Raw genomic sequence first — 11,888 nt, 5'->3', positions numbered from 1 at the left:
GATAGCTTCCTATCTCTTGTGATGCCAATGTTGTGAAGTATTTCTGAAAATTCTTTTAATGTAAAATTTTTTGCTAATGTCACTTCGTGGGGACACGTTTATCCTTTTCATCACAACCACTTCCCTCACTGATGTCAATGAGTTTGCTTTCACTAAGTTCCCCTGGCTGCATACTGAAAGTCTCTTGAACAGTAACAGTGTCAACAGTCTCTCAGTCAGTTATTTCTTCTATAACTCCACTTAAGTTTGTTTTGAATTTCATGTCCAAGATGACCACTTTTCATTTCTCTGCTACAATTTTATCTTTGTTGGATGATTTCCTCTTTTCATTATCTATTTTTGTAAAATGCCAAATGGGTTCATCAGTCTCCCAAACCATGCATCCACCCCTCTGAGGGTGTCTTTTTCACGACTTTATGTCTGGTACCCAGCATGGTGAGTATGCAATAAATATTTGGCGAGTGAAAAAAGACAAGGAGGCAATGCAACTACACACTTTACTGTCTGCGCATGAGTTGAATAACAGATCCTCTGAGACAAATCACTGACAGATTTTGAAATAAATGATGTGATTGGTCACTGATCACAATGCATACCTGTTATTTACATAGTGATTGGTAGACTGAAGAGCCAGCCTTAAAGTTTGTACTTTATGCAATTATTCACAGTTAATATGCCATAGTGAATGAAATTCAAACTATATTTTTGGGAGGCTGCTGTTGATTAAGTAAGCCATGGTAACTGAAACTTATTCATATAGAATCTTGCAAAGTAGGGACTGCCTATATTTGATATCCAATGGTTTCTGAACTTGGTATGACAACCTAGCTAACCAACATAGGATGAAAGGAATCTGTGCCCATCTTGGCCAACGGATATCTGAATGAGAACATATGTGATTTCTTATACTTATAATGTGTATATCCACCTCCTAGGGACTATGCCTAAACTCATGGATTACAACAGTAAGTGTATATCTTTTGAAATCTGATTGAACTGAGTTCAAATGTTATTTAATCTCTCACAAACTCAATTTCCTCACATGTAAAAGCCTATCTCAAATAATTGTTGTGAGTACTGAGAGATAATATAAGTAAGAACACAAGTGTAATATTGTTAGCACAGTGTCTGGCTTCTAGGAGGCTTCATTAAATGGTGTTTATAGTACTAGAAGTTCTGATGGTGGTCATGCCATGGTGATGCAGTGTTGGATACCCAAAAGAGGAATGGAATACTGAACTTTAAAAAACAATAGAACTGAAATACATAATTGAAATCCTTGAGATTCCCAGAAGGTTATTATAGCACAGATTTATAATGAACTCATAGAACATTGACTCTGAAAATCTAGAACTTTAAATAGGTTAAAATGCCTCCAGTTCAGGGAGAAACGAGCAAATAAGCTTTGATATCTATCCATGCCAAGTCATGGTGCCAAAAAGCATTTATGTCTCCATTGTGAGCTTTATCCAACATCCATTTACCAGTTCCTGGTTTGCAAATCCAATTGCTCTAGAATAGCAATTTGAACATCAAAATTGGCAATATTTTAAGCTTGATATGTTAGAGCTGCTAGCATGATAGCACAATTGTAGGAAAGAGTTCAGCTTGCCCATTGCAAAAGCTTGCTGTGAATTTACCTTTGAGCAGCTTGACTTTTGTTAACCATCTCAATGCCATATACATTTGGGAAATTTGAAGGGACAATATCCTAATTAGGGAAAGGTTAAATTTACTTACAGTGAATTACAAAAAAGACTAGTGTTAATCAAAAAATTGAAAAGTCTTTGACCTTTGCAACTGTATTTCCTAAATTGTGTTCTGTGGAGCATCAGTACTCCTTGTGATAGTAATATATACTCCATACAAAAAATGGGGAGGAGGGACGGGCGCGGTGGCTCACGCTTGTAATCCCAGCACTTTGGGAGGCCGAGGCGGGCGAATCACGAGGCCAGGAGATCGAGACCACGGTGAAACCCCGTCTCTACTAAAAATACAAAAAATTAGCCAAGCGTGGTGGCGGGCACCTGTAGTCCCAGCTACTCGGAGAGGCTGAGGCAGGAGAATGGCATGAACCCGGGAGGCGGAGCTTGCAGTGAGCCGAGATCCACCACTGCACTCCAGCCTGGGCGACAGAGCGAGACTCCGTCTCAAAAAAAAAAAAAAAAAAAAGGGGGGGGGGAGGAGTTTCATCACCATGAATCTAGAGATTCATAATGGTTCATTAGCAAGCTAAAGACAGCATTTCTGCAGAAAAAAAATCAAATATGGCTAATCACATTTCCCAAATATATTGAGCCTAAAATACTAAAGCCAAACAAGACAAAATCTATTACTTTCTCACAGAATACAGTGTTGCATGTAACAGTTTTGAAAAGCCTCAGAAAAAGTATAAATGAAATTGGGGTTCACACCATTACCAGATTCACATCTTGAGACATGGAGGATATTTTAATAGTATTTCTGCACTATGTCCTTGACCATCTACACATTTTGGAAATAAAGTTCAGGTAACTTTCAGCAGCATTCACAAAATTATTCACAAATTTGCCTAAGATGGCTTATTCTGACACAAATTCTCCCTCCCTCCATTCCACTGCATTCCCCACATGCTATTTTCCTAGAGAACCACTTTTCTCATTAGTTAGAGTTCCTTGCTCAGTCATCTTAACTGGTCCCCTAATTCAGTTTGTCAACAACAACAACAAAACATTTTCAATTCCTCTGATAAACTCCTTGTTCTGTGTTGAGAGAAACGCAAATGATATATAAGCTCTGGTACTTGGTCTTAAGGGCCTTACAGTTTAGCAGGAGAAGCAAAATTGACAAATGTAAAGCAGTTAAAAATAACTCCAGAAGTTTTCAAACAAGGGAAAAAGTCAACATGGACTGAGATAACTGGAGAAGACTTGGTGGAGAAGATGGACTTGAGCACATGAATAGGATTTAGAAAAGTGTGGAGGAAGAGGGGAGATTTCAAAGAAGTTAGCATGAGCAAAGTCAAATGGCAGGAAGAAGTATTTGGATTTGGGAGGATACAGAGGGAAAAAAGTGTACAAATCTGACTGGAGTGGAACATTGATGGTGTGTGTGGAAAGAAATAAGATAGACTAAACACAATGGGCTCTCCACAGTGGACGATCCTGACTGTCACATTAAGGAGTTGGATTTGTTAAGTAGGAGGACATGGTGATTAAGGATGAGATACAAATTTGAGCCTGGTCATACAATACTCAAATGAATCTTCTAGAAAGATTAGTCTTGAATCTCACATAGAGAGGTTCAAGACAGAGAGAAAGATGCCAAAGGCCAAGATGGAAGTTAGAATGCTTCTGGGGTAATCCATGTGTTGAGGCTCTTGACAGGGAGGAATAAACAGGAATAAAGAAGGAAATGTAAATCCAAAAATTTGAAGGCACACATGAGAAGATTTTGCACAAGAAAAAGGTACAGTTGGACACAACCCCCAAAGTTTTTAGTCTAGGACATGAGTGATTCTGAGAACCAAGTTTTGGGGGAAGAAAATACACATTTACTAAATAGTGAATGAAAAAGATTTTTTCCATGGCTTTCTAGTCTATTCATCCATAATTTACTTCCAATCTACATATCCTATGTTATCTTCCACTACCTATTTATTAATTTCAACAATGACTTTATAAATTGTATGCCAAGCAATATTCTAGGCACTGGAGAAATAAAAATGTGTAGTACAGTTTGAGGCAAAAGTTGGAGATGGGTAATGGGTATGTAAATGAACAATTACAAAATTTGAAATTTCTCTATATGTTTCCTACTTTCCTATTTTCAGATTAGAGGGAATAGATGCTAATATTAATTGAGCTCTTACTATACACCAGGACTTTCTAGAGTCATCTAACTTAATTTCTACACCAACACAAAGAAGTAGATATTGTTATTCTCATTTTTCTTGATCAAAATTACCACCTATTAGCTTCCCTCTATACAGAACCCCTGAGGATGCCCACAATGTGAAAGAATCCAAGCCCCTGAAAAATATTGCTTTCTATCTTGACGTTAACTACCAAAGTGCCTGGACTGATGGCAGGGACCCTTCACTGTGAAAAAAACAAGACTTGTCAATCCCTTTAAAGCTTCAAAGATTCTACCCTGGTTCCAAGACCAACTGACCAGATTTTATGGATTTTAACACTTTTTTATATATTTCAACATCTTGAAGTTGGAATGCATCTTAGAGTCAAAAAGATATCCTATTCCTCTGGCAAAGAAGGGTCCCTTTCATCCATTCAGGTGCCGCTGGTATCTGTGTCTAGAGAAAAAGCAATGTCTTGCATCATGGAAACTGTTAATTTTGTGCTATGCTTTTTGTGCTGTTTTCCCATCATAGAGGTTGCTATCTGTATCCAAAATGAGTTGTTTCGTTAATTATTTTTAAAAATCACCCATAAAACAACACTGGAGGATTTCATTTCCAATCCACATTTTATTATCATCTTTAATTTAAAGTGCAAGCAGGAAAATTATTTCCTTAACAAGTGAGAATTATTCTTCAAATATTAAATATTACTTTTGGAAAAGTATTATAATTATTGTGTCACTAGTTTTTTTTGTTACTTTTATAGTGTGTTTCTTTACCATGATTTGCTCATAAAATTAATGAAAAGGTAGACATCTGTAATCAGACATTCTCTCCAGATACAAAATAAAATCAGTACATTGTGACCAAAACCAATTTAACCCCAAAAGTTTCATTTCAAACAAAGTGAGAAATAAATATTAGCAATTCTTGATTCTGGGAAGTGTCAGACTACAATGAGCCTAAGACTGGAGTAGCAGCTTGACACATGTACATTTTACGACAGGTAGCCAACTCAGCTCTTTAGATTTTGTCCTGCTGCCAGTGTTTTTGCTTGGCATGACTTCAAGGGCCTTATGTGTCCAACCCAAGGCAGCCCCCTTCAGCATACATGAGCCAAGCTAACTGCATGCAAACCAGGCTGGGTCTTGGAATCAGTTTACACGGGCATGTTGTCAGAGAAAGATGTTTATGTGTGTGAGAGTCTTAAAGGGCTGAATAGAAAGATCAGAAGCAAGGTTAAGCAGAATGGGGCTGGGAAGAATTCCACATGTCCTTAGAGGACAGGCAGAGGATAAAAGAAGGTACAGTAGGGAGGCAAAAACAGAAGTGCATTCTTCACAGTCTGGTTGGCAAGCCCCGCAACAGTGCCATTCTTCAAACAAAACCTCCCTTGGCCTCAGATTCTCCACTGGTCATGCCAGCTCTATTGATTTACACAAAGCCTTCAAAGCTTTGATCAGCTACCAAACTGCAAACATTTTAAGCGACGCTCCAAACATGTAAAAGTTTAAAACAGTCCATTAAAAATCTCATGTAGAAATGTGTATACATATATGATCATCCATGCATGGTTCTATGCACAAGAATATTTTTACACAGTCTATTAACAATGCCACATATTTATCACACATATTCACTTCAAGTCCAAGGAAACGTTATTTGCAAATGTAAAGTCAAAAATACAAAACTATACTCTTCTCTCATTGAACCTCACACTCACCCCCTCTCAAAGACTGAAAAAAGAAATTATACTCTATCCACCCATCAGACATGAAAAGGGTGATTTATAGTTGTGTTTATTCAGACCATAAATTATTTCACAAAGTAGGATTTTAGGATGTGAATTAATCACATAATTTTAGAGGCCACAAACATTCAAATGATCATTTCCAACTTTCTACTTCTTGTTGACTGTTCTATACTTTTAGAGGCCTCAAACATTCAAATGACATTTCCAAATTTTTTACTTTTGTTGACTGTCCGAGTGCTTGTCAATCTGATAAATGCCTGGTACATTATAACAATCAAATGGCTTCTAAAAATAATGCCCCATTACACATGTCAAATGCCAACCTCTGTGGACCTCTGGCTGCACGCTGAGAGTCTCTTGAACTAACAAGAGTAACAGTGTGAACAGTCTCTCCAGTCAGTTATTCCTTCTAAAACTTCACTTAAGTTTGATTTGAATTTTATATCCAAGATGATCACTTTTCATTTCTCTGCTCAATTTTATCTTTGTTAGCTGATTCCCTCTTTTCATTATCTATTTTTGTAAAATGCCACATGGGTGGACCCTGAGATCTTGCTCAACCTGAAACATTGACTCAATATGCTAGCTTTAGAGAACGTCTGGCAAGATTTCTACCTATGAAATACGCAGCCAGGAGGTTTAACGGTATGGCTCCTGTACTTTAAAGAAATTACTAAATAATATTTTTCTGCCTGAGTCATTTGGATTCTATTTCTGGACTTTGTGAGTACGAAGACATTTATTTTATAAAAATATGCACTTCATCCATACTAATAGAATAAGAGGACCTGGCTCCAAACTACTGCTTTAAAAAACAAAAACAAGTAAACAAAAACCATTGACTCACCGGTCCAGAGATAAGTTTCCCTTAACAAAGTCATTATGAACATACAAGCTATCACAGGTTACAATCGTGACCAAAGGTGGTCACCTGACTTTCATCTAAGACTTCTTCTAGCTAGAAAGGCAGCAGGACAGCAGTTTCTTAAGTTACAGTGGTACATGAGCCTGAGGAGACAGCAGAACTGCCTGAGGCAAGAGGCAGCAGAATTTCAGTTCTTTAGTCCCCAAAAGAATTGCAAACACTGTTCTATCTCAGTAATATCTAGCTTTTAAATCCTGATTGATCCTGAGCCCAGTGTTTTCTACACTGAAGTCCAAGCTGAAGAGGTGCTACGAAATTTTAAAACACATAGCATCTCTGGGCTACAAATAACACAGGCCTTTCCCAACTCTACTGAATAAAATCCTTCTGGAATGAGTCAAGCCCTCTCTGAAACCAACATGAAAGAGAAGTATCCTCCAGATTCATAAACACTAAAGATTCAACCATGGTCTCCCCTTTGCGGGTTCAAATTCCCCTAGCCTGATTGGCCAAACAAGGCTCCCCACTCACTCTCTTCCTCCCAGCTCAGCAAACTTCCTCAAAGCTACCATCCTTTTATTCTGTATCTTCTTCTGCTATTACCAATGTTTAGGAGAAAAGTAAAGTTCACAATGTGTGCCACCCCAGCCCCTACCGCCCATTTCATTTTACAAAGCCTTCCCATACTAAGTTTAAATGAAGTATAATGAAGTATTGTGTTCCTCTATTTAATCAACAATTTATTCAAGCCCTCTTAAAAATATATGAACAGAGAGAGCCATGGAGAAAGGCAGTGCTATAGAGGGGCTGAAGATGACAGCCCTGGAGTCAGGCAAATCTGGGTTAACTGCAACTCGGCTCCTACCAGCTGGGGGGGCTCTGGGCAAGCACTGTCTGCTCAAGCTCCTGTGTTTTCATCTACAAAATGTGCAGGAAGTAACTTGCAGAATTGGGGCAGATTAAATGAAACATGGTGTGTAAAGAAGGAGTCTAGCCCATGTCCCTTCTCATGATTGTGAAACACAGAAACTTTGATACTGCCTCAAGCAGATGAATATGTATAAGATGAGAGGTTACCCACAGTTGTTTAGTTAAATTGCCTGGGTTTGAATCACAGCTCCATCACTTATAATCTAGAAGACCTCTATATTCCTCAACTTCCTCATCTTCCTCATCTCTAAAATGTAGCTCATCATAGTACCCACCTTATAAAGTTGTTGAGAGAATGGAATGAGAGAGTGCTGGGAAAATGCTTAACCAAGTACTAGCACATTGTTGTGGTCGTCTGTCCATGTATATAGGGTGACTTTAAAAATATTAACTGAGTTTCTTTATTGCAGAAAGGCTGGAAGTTACTGAGATAGAACAGTGTTTGGAATTCTTATGGGGACTAAAGAACTGAAGACTAAAAGCATGAACACAGAGCACAAGTGGTCACTAAGGTATTTACGGCCTAATGAAAAGGTGTTGGAACAGGGGACACAGCACTGTCAGCCTCAGATACCAAGAGTTGCAAGTGAAGTGTTCATTGTGCAATCTCCCTTAGGTTAATAGATCAATGTCTGTCTATGTGTATAGGGTGACTTTAAAAATATTAACTGAATTGCTTTCTGTTTTTTCCAATGGAGATTCACTCTTGTCACTTATTCTTCCCAGAAGATATTTAAAATAATCTTATATGAGAATGTGATTCATCCCTACATTTTTTAAAAGTACATCTGAGTCCTATACTGACTACAGCTTGATGCAGTCAGGGACTGGACATCATTAGATCTACGGAAAAGAATCCTGTCCAGCTGATTTGCCAAGTCTTCTGCCACCACCAGCCTCACTCATTTGGCCACAGCAGTTACAGTTCTGAAACATAGCTGATTCCTATGCCCAAATTCTTGCAATTTTAATAACCTTAACAACTGATTTTACTACAATGTCAGGTATGACACAAAAGATAACATGTAAATTTTGAAGTTTAAAAACTGTCTCCAGTCACTGTGGCTGGCTCCTGTAATCCCAGCACTTTGGGAGGCCAATGTGGGAGGATCACTTGAGGCCAGGAGTTCAAGACCAGCCTGGGCAACACAGCAAGACCCTGTCTCTACAAAAAATTGAAAAATCAGCTAAGTGTGGTGGTGCATGCCTGTAGTCCCAGCTACTCAGCTTGGTGAGGCAGGAGGATCACTTGAGCCCAGGAGTTCAAGGCTGTAGTGAGCTGTGATTGCACCACTACACTCCAGCTTGGGCAACAGAGCAAGACATTGTCTCAATAAAAAGATAAATATACAAAAAATTAGCCGGGCGTGGTGGCGGGCGCCTGTAGTCCCAGCTACTCGGAGAGGCTGAGGCAGGAGAATGGCGTGAACCCGGGAGGCAGAAGTTGCAGTGAGCCGAGATTGCGCCACTGCACTCCAGCCTGGGCAACAGAGCGAGACTCTGTCTCAAAAAAAATAAATAAATAAAATAAAAAGATAAATAAAATAAAACTGCCCCAAAAATATGCAAAATGAGTTAATATCTAATCCCATTTCTAATCTGCAGCAAATACTGTGACTTTATTCAAGTCTTTCCATCTCTGAGCATTACTTTTCTCCTACAAGAAATGAAGGGATAGACTTTTAGAACTAAGCTTCGAAATAGTATTGTGCACAATTCCATTCTCCCTAATCCCAGCAACCAAGAAAGAAGGCACACATTTCTGGTTTGGATTTGACCTCCTTGTGTCCTTCTTAGTCTTGAAAAGGCAGTACAGGCACACCTCAAATATATCGCAGGTTTGGTTCCAGACCACCACCATAAAACGAATATCGCAATAAAGCAAGTCACACAAATTTTTTGGCTTCCCAGTGTCTGTAAAGTTATGTTGACAATATACTATAGTCTGTTAAGTGTGAAATAGCATGATGTCTAAAAAACAATGTGCATACCTTCATTTTAAAATACTTTATTGCTAAATTTGTAAAAAGCACAACAGCTGTGAAGCATGATAAAGTGAAGCTCAATAAAACAAGTCATGCCTGTATAGCACCGTGTGTCACACATCGCTCGTGTCAGGCTGCCCAGGTTTGAGTCTGAGTTCTGCTCTTGCTCTCTCCACCTGCAGGCTCAGCAGGATCCAGCAGTCAGACAGAGAAGCCAGGTGCTAGAGATGGGAAGTGGTAAGGGCAGTGGGGGTAAGAAGGGTGAGTGCGGAGGGCAGAGGATCAGACACACACAGTTGTGCTACATACCTTGTGGGGTTGTGTGAGAATAAAATAAGTCAATATACAAAGGGGATAGAGTAGTGCCTGGCACAGACTGAGGACTACTTAAGTTTTAGCTATTATTATTGGGACATATCACAAGCACTCAATAAATGTTCACTGTGCTGAAATGAACATCAGCTATGAGCCAGGCACTTAACATGTGTTGTGCATTTAATTCTCACAACCCTGAGAAGAAGAAATTATTCCCATTTTACATATAATAAATCAGAAAATAGACTCAGGGAGATATAATAATAAGTTGAAGAGGAAGAATAAACTGGCATTCAATGCCAAGATGGATGCTAAAATGCAGCATTGTCTGATAATAAAATACATATTAAATATTATTTTCTACATAATAAACAATATAGAAAGAATGAACCCTTTCACTTTCACTTTCACGCTAATATTGGGCATCACTTCAGGAAATTGTGAATAAAGTTTGTTTACATATTTTTACATGAACCTTGAAGTCTCCAAGAATATCCTCGTGAATCTACTAGGAATAAGAATCTAGGCTAATTCGATCACTTAAATCCATCATAGAATTAAATCAACATTATTCTCTTATGATCAAAGTTCCTTGGGTTAAAGTAATAGAAACACCAAACTTGCTTAAGCAAAAAAGGAGGATTTATTATAAGAAAACAGAGTCAGAGAACCCCAGGGAGAGAATGTGGCCAGGTCTCAGAGGACTAGATGCAGAGCCTGGAATGCTGGCAAGAAGGCAGCTACCACTCTCAGGCTCCCTCTCCTATAGGGCGTTACAGTCTCCATCACCCCTCTTTACTGATCAACTTTCTCTGCATCTCCATGCTCCTTATGTCATCATCCACAGCTCCTTACTCAGAGCATTGGTGCAACTGACCCAGGCTGAGATTAGCATCTGTCAGTCCCAACTCAGAGTTCTCAGAGTAACTATATAGAATAGGCATTCCAAGATCTCCCTCACACACAACCTAAACAGCATCCTGAGCCTCTAGCAAAATGAATTGCTGCTACTTTGTTACATCTCTACCCATTCTGTCACCAGAATACTCAGGAAAGTCAGGAAAGTCTGAGCGTACTCAAAGGACAGTCCAGTTCTCAGGCATGTACAGCCAATAGAGAAACTGGGGGGGAGATTTTGAAATCGGACGCATTTGAGCTGCCAGAAAATTGCCCAGAAGCAGCAGCTGAGCAGCGGCTGAGAGTGGGCCTTGATGTGAAACTTAATCAGATGATGATGAGGGAGGGGCCCTGCCAGCCAACAAACCAGCCGCCCGCCAGGAGCCCCGGGAATAGGAAGCAGTCTGCTGTAGAATTCTCTCACAATGGCCTGGCAGAAATGGATGGTCCACACAGGGAAGGATCAATTGTAAAAAGTGGAATTAGTCATTCTAAATCATGCAGCTGTGGTCGAAGGGAGCTCTTCTAAAAATCATTAAACAATCATGTATTCCTATTGATTTATTCAAAATACCTTGAGGGAAAGCAGATTAAACACAAGGTAAAAGTAAGCTAATGCAGATTAAATGGATGAAGGATGGGCCGAGAGTTCCCTAGGTAGTTTTTGTACTAATGAGAGGAAAATTATATGTACACTATTACCAGGATAAAAGGGTCTATTAGAGGTCTTTTGCTTGACATATTTATGTATTTCAAATACTAAGTAGCATAGTGAATTAGGTTTACTCTGGACATTTGTTATTTTTATTGCATCTCCAAAGTGATAAACAGAGTTCTCTGTTGAGGCAGCATGCTGCCTCACTCCAGGAAGCCCTGCCTGAATAGACAAATCTTGGTGCCAGAGCTGTTCCCTGGATGTCGTTTATTAACAAACCCAGTGCATTTGGACTGCAAAGACCAGGCCTTTAAAGTCCAAGAGCAACATGCATAACCCAGAGGTAGGAAGAAGCTGCAGTGCTTATGGTGTCTGTTCCCTAGGCCACATTTACAGATGGCCTTTCTTCTTCCAGTGGAGTCTATCTAAACACCTTATCACATAAGGAAATCAGAAATGTGATGCCTATGTTATCCACATATTCTGGCATGTGTGGAAATTACAGCAGGTGTTACGATCCTCAGAGAAAGAGATGGAAGCAGAGAAATTATAAGTGAGGAGCCCAAGGGCATGCAACTAGTGAGAATTGGCATCAAGACCTCAAATATTTCTGTTCCCTTGTTCAAGGGCTTCCTGCTATACTGTTTACT

Source organism: Hylobates moloch, unplaced genomic scaffold (assembly GCF_009828535.3).
Source record: "Hylobates moloch isolate HMO894 unplaced genomic scaffold, HMol_V3 SCAFFOLD_2, whole genome shotgun sequence".
In the NCBI taxonomy this organism is placed as follows: Eukaryota; Metazoa; Chordata; class Mammalia; order Primates; family Hylobatidae; genus Hylobates; species Hylobates moloch.
This window is presented reverse-complemented; position numbering follows the sequence as displayed.